The sequence below is a fragment of the Tenrec ecaudatus genome, chromosome X, assembly GCF_050624435.1.
Source record: "Tenrec ecaudatus isolate mTenEca1 chromosome X, mTenEca1.hap1, whole genome shotgun sequence".
In the NCBI taxonomy this organism is placed as follows: Eukaryota; Metazoa; Chordata; class Mammalia; order Afrosoricida; family Tenrecidae; genus Tenrec; species Tenrec ecaudatus.
Window position 1 is genome coordinate 117,888,034 of NC_134548.1, and position 18,745 is coordinate 117,906,778.

The following is an 18,745-nucleotide window of genomic DNA, read 5'->3' on the forward strand; positions in this document are numbered from 1 at the left end:
TCTTTCTACTTGAGCCCTTGGTATCAGCTCATTTCCCCCTTGCCCCACCCTCCTTCTCTCACGAACCCTTGATAATTTATAAATTATTATTTTTTTCAAGTCCTACACTGAACAATGTCTCCCTTCACCCACTTTTCTGTTGTCTCTCCCTCTGGGAAGGGGTTATATGTAGATCATTGTGATCAGTTCTCCTTTTATCACCCCACCTTCCTGTTACCCTCCTGGTGTCAATATTCTCACTATTGGTCCGGAAGGGTTTATCTGTCCTGAATTCCCTGTGTTTCCAGCTCTGATCTGTACCTGTGTCCATGCTCTGGTCTAGCCAGATTTGTAAGGTAGAATTGGGGTCATGGGGGGGGGGGAGCATTAATGTTGTATGTTTCATCGCTGCGATACTGCTCTCTGACTGGCTCATCTCTTCTTTATGACCCTTCTGTAAGGGGATTTCCAATTGCCTACAGATGGGCTTCTGGTCTCCACTCCACCCTCCCTGTCATTCATATTGATATGATTTTTTGTTCTGGGTCTTTGATGCCTGATTTCTGATCCTATTGACACCTCGTGCTCATACAAGCCTGTGTGCTTCTTCTGTGTGGCTTTGTTTTTTCTGAGCTAGATGGTCGCTTGTATATCTTTAAGACCCCAGAAGCTATATCTTTTGATTGCCGGATACCATCAGCTTTCTTCACATTTGCTTATGCACCCATTTTGTCTTCAGTGATTGTGTTGGGAAGGTGAGCAATACAGAATGCCAAGTTATTGCAACAAAGTGTTCTTCTGTTGAGGGAGTACTTGAGTAGAGGCCCAATGTCCCTCTGCTACCTTAAAACAAAACCAAGAGCTATTTCCCTATCATTATATAAAATATATTTAAATATGTACATGCCTGTATTTAGACCTCTATAACTGCCCTTTGCCTCCTAGTTCGTTCCTCTATTTCCTTTTGTTTTCCTCTTGTCCAGCTATCATACTTGGCCTTCATTTGGGTTTCAGTAATTTCTCTCAGTTACATTGTCCTTGATCAAACCCTACCAGGCAACTTATGCCCTCCTTGACATAGATTTTAGTTCACTTGTTGTTCCCCTGTCCCTTAGCTTGTTAACACCCACTTCCTCCTTACCCCCACCCTATGCCTCCCCCTCTCCAGTGCTCCTCCAGAACCATTGGTCCCATTGTTTTCTCCTCCGGATTGTTTATTCTGCCTATCTTATATAGATAGACATGTGGAGACAATAATAAGCACAAAAATAAGGCAGAGCAAAACAAAACAACAAAAGACAAAAAAAACCAAGAAATGCCTATAAATAGTTAAAGGTCTGTAAGTTGACCTTTAAGAGTATTTTCCTGTCGAGTCTGATAGGATGCAACACCCTGACCCCAAAGCCTATTTTTGGTATTCCCTGGGGACTTCATTCTTTTGCTCCCCTTGCTGCTCTGTTGCATTCCCTTAACGTTTCACTCAGGTGTGATGGGGGAGACTACAACTCTTTCAAACTCAAAACGCACTGCCATCAAATTGACTCTGACTCAGAGTACCTCTATAGGTAATTCTGATTCATGGCATGCCTATAGTACTGAATAAAACTGTCCCTATGTGTTTCTGAGACAGTAAATCTTTATGGGAATAGAAAGCCTCTCGACAGGAGTAGAAACCCTTGTTAATCTCCTATGGAGCAGCTAATAGTTTCAAGCTACTGACCTTATGATTAGGAGCCCAATGCTACCCCACTAGGTGCCACTATCCCACCAGGGCTCCCATCAACAATACACTACACATTTCTTCCAGTACCCTTGGAACATTCTCCAGAGTAGATCATAGGTGAGACCAAAGAGCAGTAATTCTCAAGCTGTGTGAAGTGACCCCTTTGGGGGTTGAATGACCATTTCACAGGGGTCGTCTGATTCAAAACAGTAGGAAAATTACAGTTATGAAGTATCAACAAAAATAATTGTATGGTTGGAGGGGGTCAGCACAACATGAGGAACTAACTGTATTAAAGGGTCTCCGCATTAGGAAGGTTTAGAACCACTGCCATAGAGCAAGTTTCAGTAAATTTAAAAACAACAAAATAATACAAATAATCTCAGTTCACAATGCCACAAAAGAACAAAACAGCAAGAAGATCAAAGGGAAAAGGTCAAATACATGAAGACTAAATATCATCTTGTTTTAAAACTACTGAACAGTAGTAGAAACATTAAAAAAGAAAATTTAAAAAGCCTAAATCAAACAAAAATGAAAATGCAACATACCAAAATCTTTAGGAAACAGCAAAACAATGCTCAGAGTAGAATTTATAACAATAAAGCACACATCAAAAAATAATAATAAACCCCTAAACCAACATTTCTAACAGTTAGAAAAAAGCAGCAAAATAAGCCTGCAGTTACTAGAAGAAAATAAATAATATTTAAGCAGAAGTAAATGAAACAGAAAATAGAAAAATAATAGAATCAGCAAATCGAAGTTGGATCTTTGAGAAAATTAATGAAATCAACAACCCACTGGCAATTTAACAATAGGGAAGATAAAAATAACATGTGAAATAGTTGATATCACAACCCCTGAAATTTTAAAAAGGGTAAAAACAGAATACTATGAAGAACTGTAATAGAGCCCTAGTGGCAAATGTTTGAAGTATTGAACTGCTAACTGAAAGATCAATGATTCAAATTCACTAGGGACTCAACTGAAGAAACATGAAGAGCTTTGCTTCCATAAAACATTTAGAGCCTCTCAACTTTCCTTATGCTGCGACGCTTTAATATAGTTCCTCATGTGGTGGTGACCACCCCCTAACAATAAAATCATTTTCATGGCTACTTCATAACTGTAATTTTGCTACTTTTATGATTTGGGTGACCCCTGTGAATGGGTAATTCAATTCCCAAAGGAGTTGCGAACTACAGGTTGAGAATTGCTGATTCAGAGCCTTGGAAACCCTATGGAGCACTTCTACTCAGTCCTATATGATTCCTTTGATCTGTAATCGACTTTACAGCAATGCGTTAGTGGATAGGTTTGATGAGTTGATTTGTTCAGTCCAACAAATTTGTAATCCTAGAAGAAAAGGACATTTATCTAGAAACACACTACCTCCCCAAACTAAAACAATGGGAGGTAGAAATTTCAGCAGGCCTAACACAAAAGGTTGAATGGTTCATTAGCTATAGGTATAGATGATATAGATATATAGATATAGACATTATGACCAAATGGAATTCATACCAAATATACAAATTTCAACATTACAAAAACAATCAACATAAAGCACCACATAAATTCAACCAATGAAAAAACACATGATCATATCAATCAATACAGAAAAGGCATTTGACAAAAGCTAATACCCATTCTGCCAAAAACTTCTTAGTAGAATAGAAATTGAAGGAACAATCCTCAACATAATTAAGAGCATATACACAAAACAAACATTATTCTCAATTGAGACTGAAAGCATTTCTCTTGTGAATGAGAACCAGAAGAGAATAACCTATTGCCATTCATATTCAATATTGTAAGTCCTAACCAGAGAAATAAAGTAAGAGAAGGAAATAAAATGCACCTAATTGGGTAAAGAATAAGTAAAACTATGTTGATTTTCATATGACACGATCCTATTAAAAATTTCAGAGACTCAACAAGATTATTTCTAGAGCAAACAGAAGGATTCAGGAAAGTAACAAAGTAAGTTATCAAAATTAGTTGTATTTATCCACACTAACAAAGAAAACTATGAAAAGGAAATTAAAAAAACAATACCACTTATAATAGCCACAAAAAATATACTTAGAAATAAATCTAACCAGAGATACAAAACACCTATATGAAAACAACCACTACTACAAAACACTAGTACAAGAAACTAAAAAATATATAAATAAATGGAAGAATGTACTATGCTCATGAATTGGAAGACTTAGCATTGTGAAAATGTCAAAACTACCCAACCCAAACTCGACCAAACTCACTGCTATTGAGTCAATTTGATGCTGACTCATAGCAACTCTATAGAACAGGGTAGAATGTCCCCTGTGGGTTTCCAAGACTGTAACACTTTATAGTAGTAGAAAGTCTCATTGTTCTCCTATGAACATCTAGCTGGTGATTTTGAACTGTTGACCTTGTGGTTAGCAGCCCAATGTGTAACAGTGTCACAAGGGATACTCAATATTATCCAAAGCAACATATAATGCAATACTAATCCAGATTCCATCATGATTTTTTTAAGAAATAGGGAAAATCAATCACCAACTTTATATGGAAACTAAAGAGAGCAATGTGTCACTAAAGGAGAATAGTAAAGTGGGAGAGCTCTCACTCCCTAATCTCAAAACCCACTATATAGCCATAGTAATCAAAACAGCCTGGTAGACTGTGAGACACAAAAACTAATAGAACAGAATTGAGAATCCAGAAATAAATCCATCCACTTATGGACAGCTGGTCTTTGATAAAGGGACCAAACCCATTAAAGAGGGAAGAGATGGTCTTATTAACATATGGATTTGAAAAATGGATCTATTTACATAAAAATGAAACAGGACAAATATCTTTGACAATATAAAACCAAATCAAGATGTTTAAAAGGCTTATGTGTAAAATATTAAGGTATAAAGGACATCAATGAAAAAACAATGGGCAAAGGGCATATATTGCAAAAATACACTAATCAAATATAACTAAAAGTACACTAACAGAAGAATACAGTCTACTGGGACCTCCTAAATATTATATATTTATGTGCATCAAAGATTTCACCAAAAGAGTAAAAAGAGAATCTACAGAGTGGAAAAAACTGTTGGCACTGATATATCATAAAAGGAACTAATCCAAGATTTATAGCAAAGTTCAACACCTCAACAACAAAAAGACAACCTAATTAGAAAATGGGCAGGGGACATGAACAGACACTTAAACAAAGACATTCAGATGGGCAACAAACTCATGAAGAAATTCTAATTATTATTGTCCAATAGATAAATGCAAATCAAAATAACTATGAGGTATCTCACCACAGCAAAGCTTAAAAAATAGAAGGAAAAAAACCTGCCAGCTATGGTGTAACGACTCTAGGAGCCTCAAGCACTACTTGTGGAACTATAAAATGGTACAATGGCTGTGGAAAACATTGTGATGCTTCCTCTAGGTATCCTAGAAATAAGGACCCTCACATAAATAGATTCACACCTGTATTCATTACCAATGACAACTGGCTAAAAATACGATGGAACATACACACAATAATGCACAAAGTTAAAGAATATGAAAAGTCATCACATGAACATACTTGGGGGACATCATGCTGAGGGAAAAGAGTCAATAACAAAGAGACAAATATACCATGAGTCCACTACTATAAAAAGTCAAGAAAAAGTTTAACTACAGAAACATTCCTTGAAGCTAACCAGAGGTAGCAGGGGAAGACTAGAGGGTAGATACACATTAACTTGAGAGTATATGACTATACTCTCAAGTGCATATATTTAACAGAGTTTGTTTTCACACATGTAAGCATTTTTGATATGCTGCAACTATATTCATGAGTATAGTAAAGTATGCAGTGGCCAAAATTATGAAAACTTCTTAGCTATAACCAAACACCTTGATGAAATGAGTTGCCAGTCCCAAAGGCTCAGGACCATAGTCTCAGGAGACATGAAGGTCGATTGAAATAGCCCAATCCACAAAGACAATATTCTACAACCTACATTCCTGAGTAGCAACTGTGTTCTTAAAGATTTGTGAGCAGCTGTCTAAGGTGTAAGTATTGATCTTTACCCATTAAAAGCAGAGTAAAGAAAACCAAATAACCTTTGAAACAATTAGTCCAAAGCACTAGTGGAGCACATGAACCTCAGCCTCCACCACCCTGAGAACAGGAGAACTAGATAGTATCTAGTTGATGACTGCTTTTGAAAAGATTACAATAGGAGGTCTTGGAGAGAGTGGGAGAAAACTGGAGTAAAACTTTAAAATTGTTTCTAAAAGGACGAGTTTACTGGTCTGCTAGAGATTGGTGGAACCCCGAAAACTATGACCCTTCATAACCCTTAATGCCTGGAATTGTACTCATCTCCTGTGTCTCAACTTTCAGGCAAACAATAGACAGGTCTCTATGGTGAATATTAACATCAGAAAGATATACATTCCTTAGAGGTAAAAAGGGCAGCATTAACCCAGGGATTACATTCAATATCCCCAAAGAAAATGTGAATGAATTGTTGAATGGCAAACCAGGTGGCTCTGTAAATTTCCACCCAAATCTAAATAGAATGTGAATGAGACAGAGAGAGAGAGAGAGAGAGAGAGAGAGAGAGAGAGAGAGAGAGAGAGAGAGAGAGAGAGAGAGAGAGAGAGAGAAAGGAAATGGGGAAATGGGAGGGAAGAAATAAGGATAAATGAGTAGTCCTTGACCATGGCCAATTGCCTCCCTTTTACCCTTTGGAATGTCAGCATTGAGGTCTCTGACGCTTGACCTCATCAGGAAGGTGCCACCTCGAGAGCAGCCTATGTCTCCTCTTCAGATTGTCTACCTGGGACCCCAGTCAATGGCTACATAAAGCAGACAGGAAACTGGGAAGCAATGTTAGCCAAACAACCATCCCTTTGGTTATTCTTAAGGCTGACTGTGAGTTAAATCCTGTTTGACCTTTTTTTCTCAGCCTTGGTCTTTGGGCTCATGCTTTTGACTCACAGCTGTATCTCTCAAATGATTGCTTTGTAGATTCTTAGTGGGTTTCGTGGTTACTATCCCTGTTTCCTGACCCCAGAGTCTGAGTACTCGTTCATAGATGCCAGGGAAAGGCAATTGGCTTTGACTGGACAATATACAACAAAACAACAACATCAACAAACCAATGACAAAAAGCAAAACAAAACACAACAAGAAAGAAAAGCTTGTAGTTATATCAAGGACTGTTTGTTGACTTTTAGGAGTGTTTTCTAGTCCAGTCTGTTGGGACACCAAGCCCTGTCCCCAAAGTCCACCTTCAGCATTCCCTGAGGACCTCACAGCTCCTGTTGTGGTGAAATCAGATTGGGCGCAATTCCCACACTGTGTCTCCCATAGGTATATGCGTCAGTGAGGGATGTCATGTCTCTTAGTGGGGCTGCCCATGTGGTATCCTCTATGGACTGGTTGCTGTGAGAGAGAACATCGTCCTCAAGGCCTGGTGGGCCAGTATTTGCTCCACTCTCTCCTCCTCCCACTTCATCTGCTCCCGTGTGCTCTGATAAGATATGTCCCTCTCCCAGAGCTGCAAGTTCAGTGTTGTCCTCTGTAATACATTCTTCTGTCTGGAGCGGCAGGTGTCCACATAGTTAGGATTGGGGCCAGCCCCACAGACAAATCCACTGGTTGTCTACTCTAGGCTTGAATCGCTTTTTTTAGACTAGAATCTTAAGGTGAAACAGATATAATGTTCTAACCTATCAATTTTGAAACATGGGCTAGGTTATGAAGATTTGTATGTCATGATGTTAATGATGTATTCGACCAGTTATTCTCAATCAGGGGTGATTTTACCTCTTAGTGGACATCTAGCAATGTCAAGGAACATATTTGATTCTCATACTAGAAGTGAGAGGATGCGGCTGCCATCTAGTAAGTAGAAAACTGAGACCCTTCAATGCACAGGACAACCCACACAACAAAAACTTTATCCAGCCCAGAATTTCAATGCTGTCAAGGTTGAGAAACTTCAAATTAAAGAAACAACTTATAAATTAGAGATCACAACTATAGAAAAATATATATACTGGAAGAATACACATTATATTCATAAAAGTAGATAATGTCTGGGTGGCAAGATGATCCATATTTCTTTTCCATTTCTCTGGTTTATACATTTTCTGGTAAAATTATTGCTTTATAATTTTGAAATTAATTTATAATCACATATATAATATGTGATCACACCCTGTTTAAAAATGCAGTCTTACAACTAAAGCTGATTGGATTCAATTGTGTTCCCTCAAGCGAGGCCTTCAAGTTCTAATACTTGGAACCTGTGAATGTGCCCTTTTTGGGAAATAGGGTCGTTGCAAATATGAGAAAGTTTAGATGAAAACATACTTGAGTGTGGGCCCTCAATTCCAATATGACTGGTGTCATAAGAAGAGTCAAATTTGGACACATACACACAGAAAAGACAACAATGTAAAGATGAAAGCAGAAATTGGAATTATGCTGCCACAAGCCAAGGGTTGCTGACAACCACCAGAAACTAGAAGGAGGCAAAGGTGGTTCTGCTAGAGCAGCAGTTCTCAATCTGTGGGTCATGACCACTTTGGGAGTCAATTGATCCTTTCACAGGGGTTGCCCAATTCATAACAGTAGCAAAATGACCATTATGAAGTAGGAACAAAAATATGGTTGAATAAAGCTCTGTTGCTTTAAGCATCCAGGTATGTGGTAATTATTATGATGGCTCTTGGAAATTAATTCAGCGCCTCTGTGGTCAACCTAATTCTTGAATCCCATTCTTCTTCCCATACATGACCAGTTTTGTGGATGTGGACTCTCAGAACTTTCTTTTTTTTTAAGCGTTTTATTAGGGGCTCATACAACTCTTTTCAAAATCCATACATACATCAATTGTGTAAAGCATATCTGTGCATTAATTGACATCATCATTCTCAAAACATTTGCTCTCCACTTAAGCCCCTGGGATCAGGTTCTCATTTTCCCCCTCCCTCCCCACTCCCCCCTCCCTCATGAGCCCTTGATAATTTATAAATTATTATTTGGTCATATCTTGCCCTGTCCAATGTCTCCCTTCGCCCACTTTCCTGTTGTCTGTCCCCCAGGGAGGAGGTCACATGTAAATCCTTGTAATGGGTTCCCCCTTTCCAACTCACCCTCCCTCTATGTTCCCAGTGTCGCCACTCACACCACTGGTCCTGAAGGGATCATCTGCCCTGGATTCCCTGTGTTTCACTCAGAACTTTCTGTATGTGTTTATGAACCAAAGCAAACAAAAACAAGGAAACCCACAGCTGTCAAGTTGATTCCGACTCATAGCGACCATATAGGATAGTATAGGACTGCCTTGGATGTTTGTGAGGCTGTAAAAACCATGGGGCTGCTGGCAGGTTCTAACTGCCAACATTTTGACTTGTAGTCAAGTAGCTCACCACTTGCACTGTCACATCTCCTCGCAGTTAGTTTCTACCAGACTCACTGCCCTCGAGTCAATTCTGGTTCCTGAACGTTTGAAGCTGCAAATTTTACAGAAGCAGACAGCCTCATCTCTATCCCTGGGAACAGCTGGTGGGTTCCAACTGCCGACCTTGCAGTTAGCAGCTCAACACGTAACCCACCACCAGAGCTCCTGCAACTAGCTTCATGCCTAATAAATTGTTAAGTGCTTAATGAATGTTACCTTTATGGCTAATTTACTGAAATCATTCCTATAAATCTTGAAACCAATTCTGTCTTGTAAATTAGGGTGCCTATTTTGTAAGTGAGGAAGCTGAGGTTTGCAAAGACTAATTTGGCCTATAATCTCACAAATAGTCATCAATTGAACTGCGATTTGGCAGCAAGCTGGCTGACTCCAGAGCTGGTGGATTCAAACTGCTGATCTTTCGATTATCAGCCAAGCCCTTTAACTCCAGCACCATCAGAAGTCCCATATGTGCACTTATACATATATTGTGTACAGCAGTAGAACACATAAGGTCACATTCTTTTTAACAGCTTCAGGATATTTATTACTTAGTTTATTCCCTGACTGATGAATATGTAGGTTGATTTCAGTTTGGGGCTGTTACAATACATGCTGTGTTATACACACCTCTTTTGAATACGTTTGGGAGTGTTTCTTTTTTATTAGTTGGGATTCAGTACATATATCATTCCATTTTTCAATCACATCAAGTAGATATGTATGATTGCTACCACACTCAGTTTCCAAGTAGTCTTTTTCTACATGGTCTCCTTGACATTGTCTCCCTTTTGGGGTTTTTCCTTAAAGCAGATATGAGAATATAAAATCACTGGGTTCTGGGAAATTCCCCTTTAACATTTTATCAGCTGGGAAATGCACTTTGCCATTTTATCTCCTGCTCCCATTTGCCTTCTCAAATGCCCATGAATTTAATTTCCTGACATGCTTACTGAATCCTGATAATGATCTTGGTTTCTCATATTCTCCAATCAGATTATTGAGAAATAGGGTCTTATTGGAGTTTTAGTTTCCGCTGTTTCTAATGAGCTCATGGTCCTGTATATTTTTGACCTTTTTCATCTATCTCGTCTTCTCGTTTAAATAAAAATTATAATACCTTTCTGACAAAAGAGCATAGGGTGAATGTTGCTTGAAAACACAGAAACCAGCATTTTGTCTCTCTGGCCTCTGGCAAAATTTGAGTCCTACCAGACCTTTATTGCCATTACTAAGAAGTCAACATCATTCTTGGGAGAGTAGAGGGTAAAGGAAACAGAGGAAGACCCTAGACAAGATGGAGTGACACAGTGGCTGCAATAGTAGGCACCAAAGAGAACAACAGTTGTGAAGATGGTTCAGGACCGAGTGGTGTTTCCTTCGGTATGAATCAGAACCAACTCAACAGCGCCTGACAATAACAAGAATTCAAGAGAGAGCTACAGATGTAAACAAACTAATCAGGTCCACAGTACTGCCACTGCCCCTCTTTCCCTGTCCTGTGAGCCTCTGTCATGCCAACATCTTGACAGAGAATAGCCAGCAGGTACTGCCACTCAGACTCACTCCAGGCAAATACAAATATGATATGTATTGAAGCATAAAGGACCATGAAAGGCAGCGTGTGAACTGGACGGTATCTGCAGCCTGTCCAAATGGCAATTAGGACCATTAAATTTCAGTTAACCTTCATTAAGAACATCTGTTGTCTCGCCCACATGAGACAACCAAAGATGGGATCGGGTGAGTGGGAACGCTGCAAATAAGTAGTTCTATCAACTAGGTTCCACCCCCACCCCCCACCACTACCCCTTACTGGGCATGAACCGAGAAAGAAGTGGCAAGGGAAATGATTAAAATGTGACTTGCAGTAGCTAAAGCATAAAACTAGATGGAAGCTTCCTCAAGGCACTTGGGTATTATTTGAATCAGATGATTGATTTAGTTGTGGTGGCCCTCTGGATCAGAAGATGAACTTGCCTTTGGCCAAATTGGACTGTACTCAAAGGGACCTTTCAGGTCCTCTCTAGCTCTTTTGGTTGTCACATCCCCTACACTTTCCTACTCTACTTTTCTTGGAGGCTTGCTTTCAGCTGGAGGATGAGCACACCTGTGCCTTTAAAAGACTTCAGATCCTTGCTAACTTGTTGTCCATCTGCCTCTTCTATCCCCTTGTGGGAGCACCTTCTGTGTGATCTCACTCCCAAGTTACTTATTTCTGTTGTGCAGCAGATAACCTCAAAACTGGTCCTATCAGCTTCAGCAAAGGTGCTGGCGGGAAATATGTTGCTCTTCGACCTAAGCGGAGGTAGGTTAAGGACTGTTGTGATCATCTTCCCTGCTAAGTCATTGGGAAGTGGGGTGGGAAGTAAATAAATAAGTAGATGATCTAACTCGTGTTCTTTTGTTATATGTACCATGTATGTTTGCCATGCTAGCCTCATCATAGTTGTAATCTTACATTTATTTGGGTAACTACTTGATCATAACAGTCTCTCCTACTAGTCCTTAAGCAACATGGGCGCAGGAAGCATGACTACATTTATTCATCAATGTATCCTTAGACACTAACATATTGTCTGCCACATGATAAGTAGTAAATAGCCTGTATTGAATAAGTAGACAAATGGCTATATCTCTGATGTTCTTTTAGTGAAAGAAAACCTGGTTTTCAGGCAGAAGACACTTGAAATTGCACAGTATACCTGCCCCTAAAAATCCACTGCCATGAAGTCATTCTGACCCATTGGGACCCTACAGGACAGAGTAGAGCTGGCCCTTTCTTTGCAGGAGCAGCCTCATCTTTCTCCCATAGAGTGGGTGGTGGATTCAAGCTGCTGATAGGAGTCCCTTGAATCTGAATCTTCCAACAATTCCTTGACCTCGGAAGATTGGGAAGGACAAGGATGAAACCTATTCTTGATGGTGTATGGTTTTCCAATGGTCTCAAAGTCTTGGTCTTTTCCAAAGGAGTGGCCCATTAGGAGCCACAGAAAAATTGTTCCTGTTAGTTGTGGTGCTCAGATAGCAGGGCTACTAAACACCTTGGAGAATGCATTCCTATTAAATTTGAAACAAACACTTACTGCTTAATTTTTTATAATGGCACCAAAGATCTGCCAATATACCATTTGCTCGGTGTGTCAGCGATTTGGCATGGAAAGAGCGTGCTGGAAGTGGAATAAATGCCAGGCAAGCCCTGAAGAAACTTTGAGCTGTGAAGAAACTAAGGTTTTATTTAAGAAAATTTATTATGATTTTTCCCTCTTTTCACTCATCCTTTTGCCTCTTTTCAACTCGCCCTCCTTTTTCAACTCTTCTCTTGACCTCCTCTCATCTATTGCCCAAGTTGTTATAAGATTGTATATCTCTTTCCATAAATAGCAAATATATAATTCTAAAAGAATCCTCAGTCTCTCCCATAAGACCTAGCGCAACCTTGCAAAAACCATGAATGTTTTACCCTATCAGCTTTACGGTCACTATTAATTAGAATAGCTCTTATTCATAAAACCCAGAGATTTCCAGTCAGACCATTGCTAATCCCATAAACTTAATAGCTAGATTAAGCAGTTGGGTTTCACTAATTTCATTTTCATGCTTATGCTTTCCATCATTCATTAATAGATAAGAACCAGTCTGCTATGATAAAGATCCTCCCTGCATTTGAATTGGGAATTGTAATAATAAATTTTACTGTAAATGAAATGTACCACCAATGATAAACTTGGTTACAGAGGAAGCAAAAAACTACAAATGAGCCTTTGGAGGAAAATAATTTAGTTATTTGCTTCGTTGGGTACTTGGGGTTTTCTTTTTGTTTCTTTTGCACTTCATTGGGAGATAGTTCCCCAAGGGTTGAAGATTGGATTTATAATGACACTGGAGGAGCTTAAGTGAAATTTATAAAACAAAACTTTAAAATGCATTGAAATGGAAGCAAGAGTTGGAAGTCAGGCTATTTAAATAACATGGATCCTTTCTTCTCTTACAAGCCTGGGATGCTTTAGAGAATGGTTCTCCACTTTCCTAATGCTACAACCCTTTCATACAGTTCCTCATATGGTGGTGACCATTCCCAACCATAAAATTATTTTGTTGCTACTTCATAACTGTAATTTTGCTACTGTTATGAATCAGACAACCCCTGTGAAAGGGTCATTTGAACCCCCAAAGGGGTCGCGACCCACAGGTTGAGAACCTCTGCTTTAGAGCCAGAGTCCATTTTTATAGTGTCAACCATTCTCAACGTGCTGGAAAAATAAAAATTTCTGATAGTGATCCTTTGAACTATCAACAGTTCCAGAGACAGGCAATTCTCTTTCCCCTAATGGTTTATTTTTTAAGCATATATAATGTACGAACGTATTATCATGTTTAGGTAATTAAAGCAAGACAAAAGTACTTCAAGAACATGTGAAAGTCCCCTCCTTACCATTCCTTCTCCCTCTTTCTCCAGAAGTGGCCATCGTTAGCTACTTAGTGTCCTTCTAGCCATTTTCTATACAAGGAAATACTCAAAGCAACCAGAATTTCCCCCCCCCAAGCTATGTATTTATTATTATTATTATTTTTCACAACAACCTTATCACCTTCAAAGTACTCTCCATTACACTTAACACACTTGTCAACTCTGCGAGTCCATTCTTGGAAGCATTTTTCAAACGTATCTGTTTGGATGGATGACAGCACCTCCCTCGTTTTTTTCTTCACCTCTTCTGTGCTGTCATATCACTGTCCTTTCATATCCCTCTTCATTCAAGGAAACAAAAAGCCACAAAGAGTGAGGTCAAGTGAGTAAGGTGCATGGGCCAAGAGCGGCATGCTAGTTTGTTTTTTTCCCCCCACAAATGGGTACACTGAGATTAGCAGGTACATTATCATGGTAGCAAAACCACTCCCCCATCTGCCACAAATCAGGCCTTTTTTGTCACATACTGGTTTGCTATCTTTTCAGAACCTGTAAATAGAAAGCTTGATTAACAATCCAACCTGATGGAACAAATTCCAAATGCAGTACAAGGTGACATTGTTGTCTGTTCTCAGAGGTGACGGAATGAGAAAACCACTTGTACACTTGAGTTTTTCCCATAGCACTGTCCTTGTAAGTGGTGTTCAACATCACATTTCCTGAGCAGGAAACAAAATTTCATATCTGCACACTGTTTTATTGAATTGGCCATCACAAAAAAACCAAGGTTCAAGTGAAACTGCTTTTACAAAAAAAAAAAATTCACTGTGAACAAACAGAAACTTCCCAGGTGATGCCACTGGATATAGAGCGAGTTGCTGGATGCTCGCCTAGTGGGAAAAATGTGTACTATGAAAGCTCTGCTCCACCCAGCACAATTATGGTTTTTTGGGGGGTGGGGGAGCATACCCATTCATATGTCTGTAGCAGAGGTTCTCAACAGGAGTGATTTTGCTCCCCAGTAGACATTTAGCAATGTCTTAATTTGTTTTGTTTACTTTTTATTGTAAATTGATTAAGCTTTACAGAGAAGATCATCAATATTATATTCAACAATTCAAATACATTTTGCTTCAACTCATCAAATGCTATTCCCTCAACATAAAGTCTTTTATCCCACTTTCTTCCCGTGTTTCCTATTTCTATGTGCCTTTTCCTACCCCTCTGAACTTTGGGTACATATGGCCCTTTTGATTGTAAATAGTTGATTACTCCAAGGTTTTCATAGCCTTATAGGCCTGTTTCCTTTCTAGATCTGTCCCTTGATTGATTGAAAACTGAGCCACAGGGATGAATACATTTACAGACCTGAAGAGTGAATAAGGACCATAGACTTGGAGGCCTCGCGAACGTCTATCCCACCAATAAGCCTGGTCTCCTTTATGATTCCGAGTTTTGCTCCACATGTTTCTCCAGCCATATCTAGGACATTCTAATGTGATTCTTTTCAGAGTAGTTGGTAGTGGTAGTCAGGTCCTAATTCTGCTCTAAGGATTTGGAGACCCAAGTTTGCTTGGCCCATTGGTCTATGTCAATGTCTCCATGTGTCTTTGGACTTTTTATCATTCAACTTTCCAACAGCGAGGGAGATACCAGTAGTTGCACCTTAGATGGCCACTCACAAGTTTTTAAGGCCCTAATTGCATGTTGAACATTATCTTTGTGGACTATGTTATACCAATTGATTTTGGTGTCCCCTGAGTCTCTGGTCGTATGTCATTTCCATATGATAGTTTACTGTTGAGCCTCCCTCCAATCATGATGCATTATTCTTCATTATATAATCCAGCTTCTGAAATTATTTGTTGCTCACACAAATCAAATTAGTGAAAACATCCAACCCAGACACACACTTTTCCTAATTTAAACTCAAACAGCATTCCTTTGTTATCTTTGGTCTGTGTATAGTTTTCGAAATAGCACAATGAAAGGTCTGAAATTCCCATTCTGTGCGAGATTATCAATAATTTTTGTGATTCACACTACCAAATGCCTTTTCATATTCAATAAAATTAATTTAAATATCTTTTACCTATTCTTTGCCATCAGTCAAAATCCTTCTGACAACAGCAATGATGGTCCCGTCTTCCATGTCCTTTGCTGAATCCTGTTTGATTTCCTACAAATTCATTTTCAATGTAATACTGGAAGCATTTTGAAAAACTATATTCAGGCAGGATGAACAGTCTGGAGGAGAAAACAACGGGACCGATGGTTCTGGGGGAACAAGGGAGAGGGGGATACGGGAAAGGAAGTGGTGTTGACCAACCCAGGGACAAGGGAGCAACAAGTGATCCAAAATTAGTGGCAAGGAGGGTTTGAGAGGCCTGGTAGGAATTCATCATGGGGAGTGTAACCGAGAAAAATTCCTGAAACCCAAAGGAAGGCTTAGCATGAAAGTGGGAAAAGCAGAAAGGAAATAGAGGAAAGAGCTAGGAGGCAAAGGGTATTTATAGAGGGCTTAATACAGGCATGTACATATGTAAATATATTGATAAAGTATGGTGGGGAAATAGATCTACGTGCATATATTTATAATAGGTTTAGTACTAAGGCAGCTGATGGACACTGGACCTCCACTCAAGTACTTACTCAATGCAAGAACACTTTGTTCTATTAAATTAACATGCCATGACGTACACTTTCCCAATACAATCACTGAAGACAAATGTGTGCATAAGCAAATGTGGTGAAGAAAGCTGATGGTGCCCAGCAAAAAAAAAAATATATAGTGTTTAGTGTCTTAAAGGCTTGCAAGTAAACAAGCAGCCATCTAGCTCAAAAGCATCAAAGCCCACATGGAAGAAGCACACCAGCCTGTGTGACCACGAGGTGTCAAAGGGATCAGGTATCAGGTATCCAAGAACCAAAAAAATCAAATCATTGTGAATGAAGGGGAGTGCGGAGTGGGAACCCAAAGCCCACTTGTAGGCAACTGGATATCCCCTTAGTGAAGGGTCATGGGGAGGAGACGAGCCAGTCAGGGTGCAGGGTAGCAAGGATGAAACATATAACTTTCCTCTAGTTCTTAAATGCTTCCTTCCCCCAACTATGATGATCCCAATTCTACCTTACAAATCTGTCTCGACCAGAGGATGTAAATTGGTCAGATAGGAACTGGAAACACAGGGAACCCAGGAAATATTATCCCTTCAGAACCAGTGGTGAGAGTGGAGATACTGGGAGGGTGGAGGGAAGGTGGCATAGAAAGGGGGAACTGATTACAAGAAGCCACATATAACCTCCTCCCTGGGGGATGGACAACAGAAGAGTGGGTAAAAAGGAGACTTTGGACAGTGTAAGATAGGACAAAATAATAATATTTTATAAATTATCAAGGGTTCATGGGGAAGAGGGAGGGGGAGGGAGGGGAAATGAGGGTCTGATATCAAGGGCTGAAGTAGACAGCAAATGTTTTGAGAATGCTGATGGCAAGAAATGTGCAGATGCACTTGACACAATGGATGGATGTATTGATTGTGATAAGAATTGTACGAGCACCCAGTAAAATGATTTTTAAAATTAAATTAAATTTAAATTTTTTTAAAAGAAAGAAAAACTATCTTCAGTAAAATTTTACTTACATGTGATATGAAATATATTTTTTGGAATTTTCTGTTTTCTGCTGAATCACCTTTTTGGAATGGGCATAAATCTCAATCTTTTCCAGTGGTTGGCTAGGTGACTTTCTTCTACATTTCTTGGCATTGATAAGTGAGCACTTCAAGCATTGCATCCATTTGTTGAAATTTTGCATCCATTGTTGAAACATCTCTATTAGCATTTTGTCAATTTCTGGAGCCTTATTTTTCACTAATGTCTTCATTGTACTTTCCTTCAATGCCATTTTTTCTTGATACCATACTACTTCCTGATATTTTTAAATGTTGATCAGTTCTTTTTGCTACAGTGACATGGAGTATTCCTTTTACTTTCTTTTCATACTTCGTACGTCACTAAAGTTTTTGCCCATAGAATCATTGAATATTACTACTGGAGGTCTAAATCCTTGAGCACAGCTGAATGTGTTCTTCTTTACTGGTTTTATAATTTAAAGTCTTTGCATATTTTATTATATTTTCCTTTGTTTTCTTGAGCTGTTTGAAATGGTCTGTTCAGCGTTTTAGTTATTTGTTTAAAGATAATTTTATTGGGGGCTTTTATAACTCTTATAACAATCCATACATCAATTGTATCAAGCACATTTATACAAAAGTATGTCGCCATAATTATTTTCTAAACATTTACTTTCTATTTGAGCCTTTGATATCAACTTCTCTTTTGTTCCACCCTCCACCCTCCCACCCTCCTAACTCCTTATTAATCGATAAATTATCATTATTTTCATATCTTACACGAACCGCTGTCCCCTTCCCCCATGGTTTCTGTTGTTCATCTCTAAGGGTGGTGGTGGTTATGTGTCAATCATTGTGATCAGTTGCCTTCCTCCCCTCTAGTGCCCACCTTCACCCTACCCTCCTGGTATTTCTAGTCCCATTTCTGTTCCTGAGGGCTTTATCTGACCTGGATTCCGTGTGTCCTGAGCTCTTATCTGTACCAGTGTACATGCTCCAGTCTAACCAGAACTGAAAGACAGGACTGGGATCATGATAGTGGGGGATGAGCCAGAGGAATATTGTGTTTCATCGGAGCTATACTGCACCATGGTTGACTCATCCCTTTCCTTGTGACCCTTCTGTGAGGGGACGTCCCATTATCTACAGATGGGTTTGGTGTCTCTGCTCCAGCCCTCCTCATTCTCAACAATGTGGGTTGTTTGTTTTTTATTGTTTTTGAGTCTTCTGATACCTGTTATCTGATCCCCTCATGATCACACAGGCTGGTGTGCTTCCTCCATGTGGGCTTGTTGCTTCTCTGCTAGATAGCCCCTTGTTTAACTTTAAGACTCCTGATGCTATATCTTTTGATAGCCAGGCACCACCAGTTTTGTGATTGCATGTCTGATCAATTTCAGACTGTAGAAATTTTCAATTTCTTCATCTTTGGCATTAGTATTTGATTTGTGAACTTGAGTAATAGTTGTATTAACTGGTTTTCCTTGCAGGCATATGTGTCTTATCTTCTCACTTATAACATTTTACT

At 39.2% G+C, this 18,745-nt stretch overlaps 1 protein-coding gene across 1 annotated transcript in view; it reads left to right on the top strand.

Annotated features, from left to right (window-relative positions):
- Positions 1-18,745, top strand: part of DCX (doublecortin) — a 141,259-nt gene that overhangs the window by 60,268 nt on the left and 62,246 nt on the right. The gene's annotated exons all lie outside the window — the stretch shown is intronic.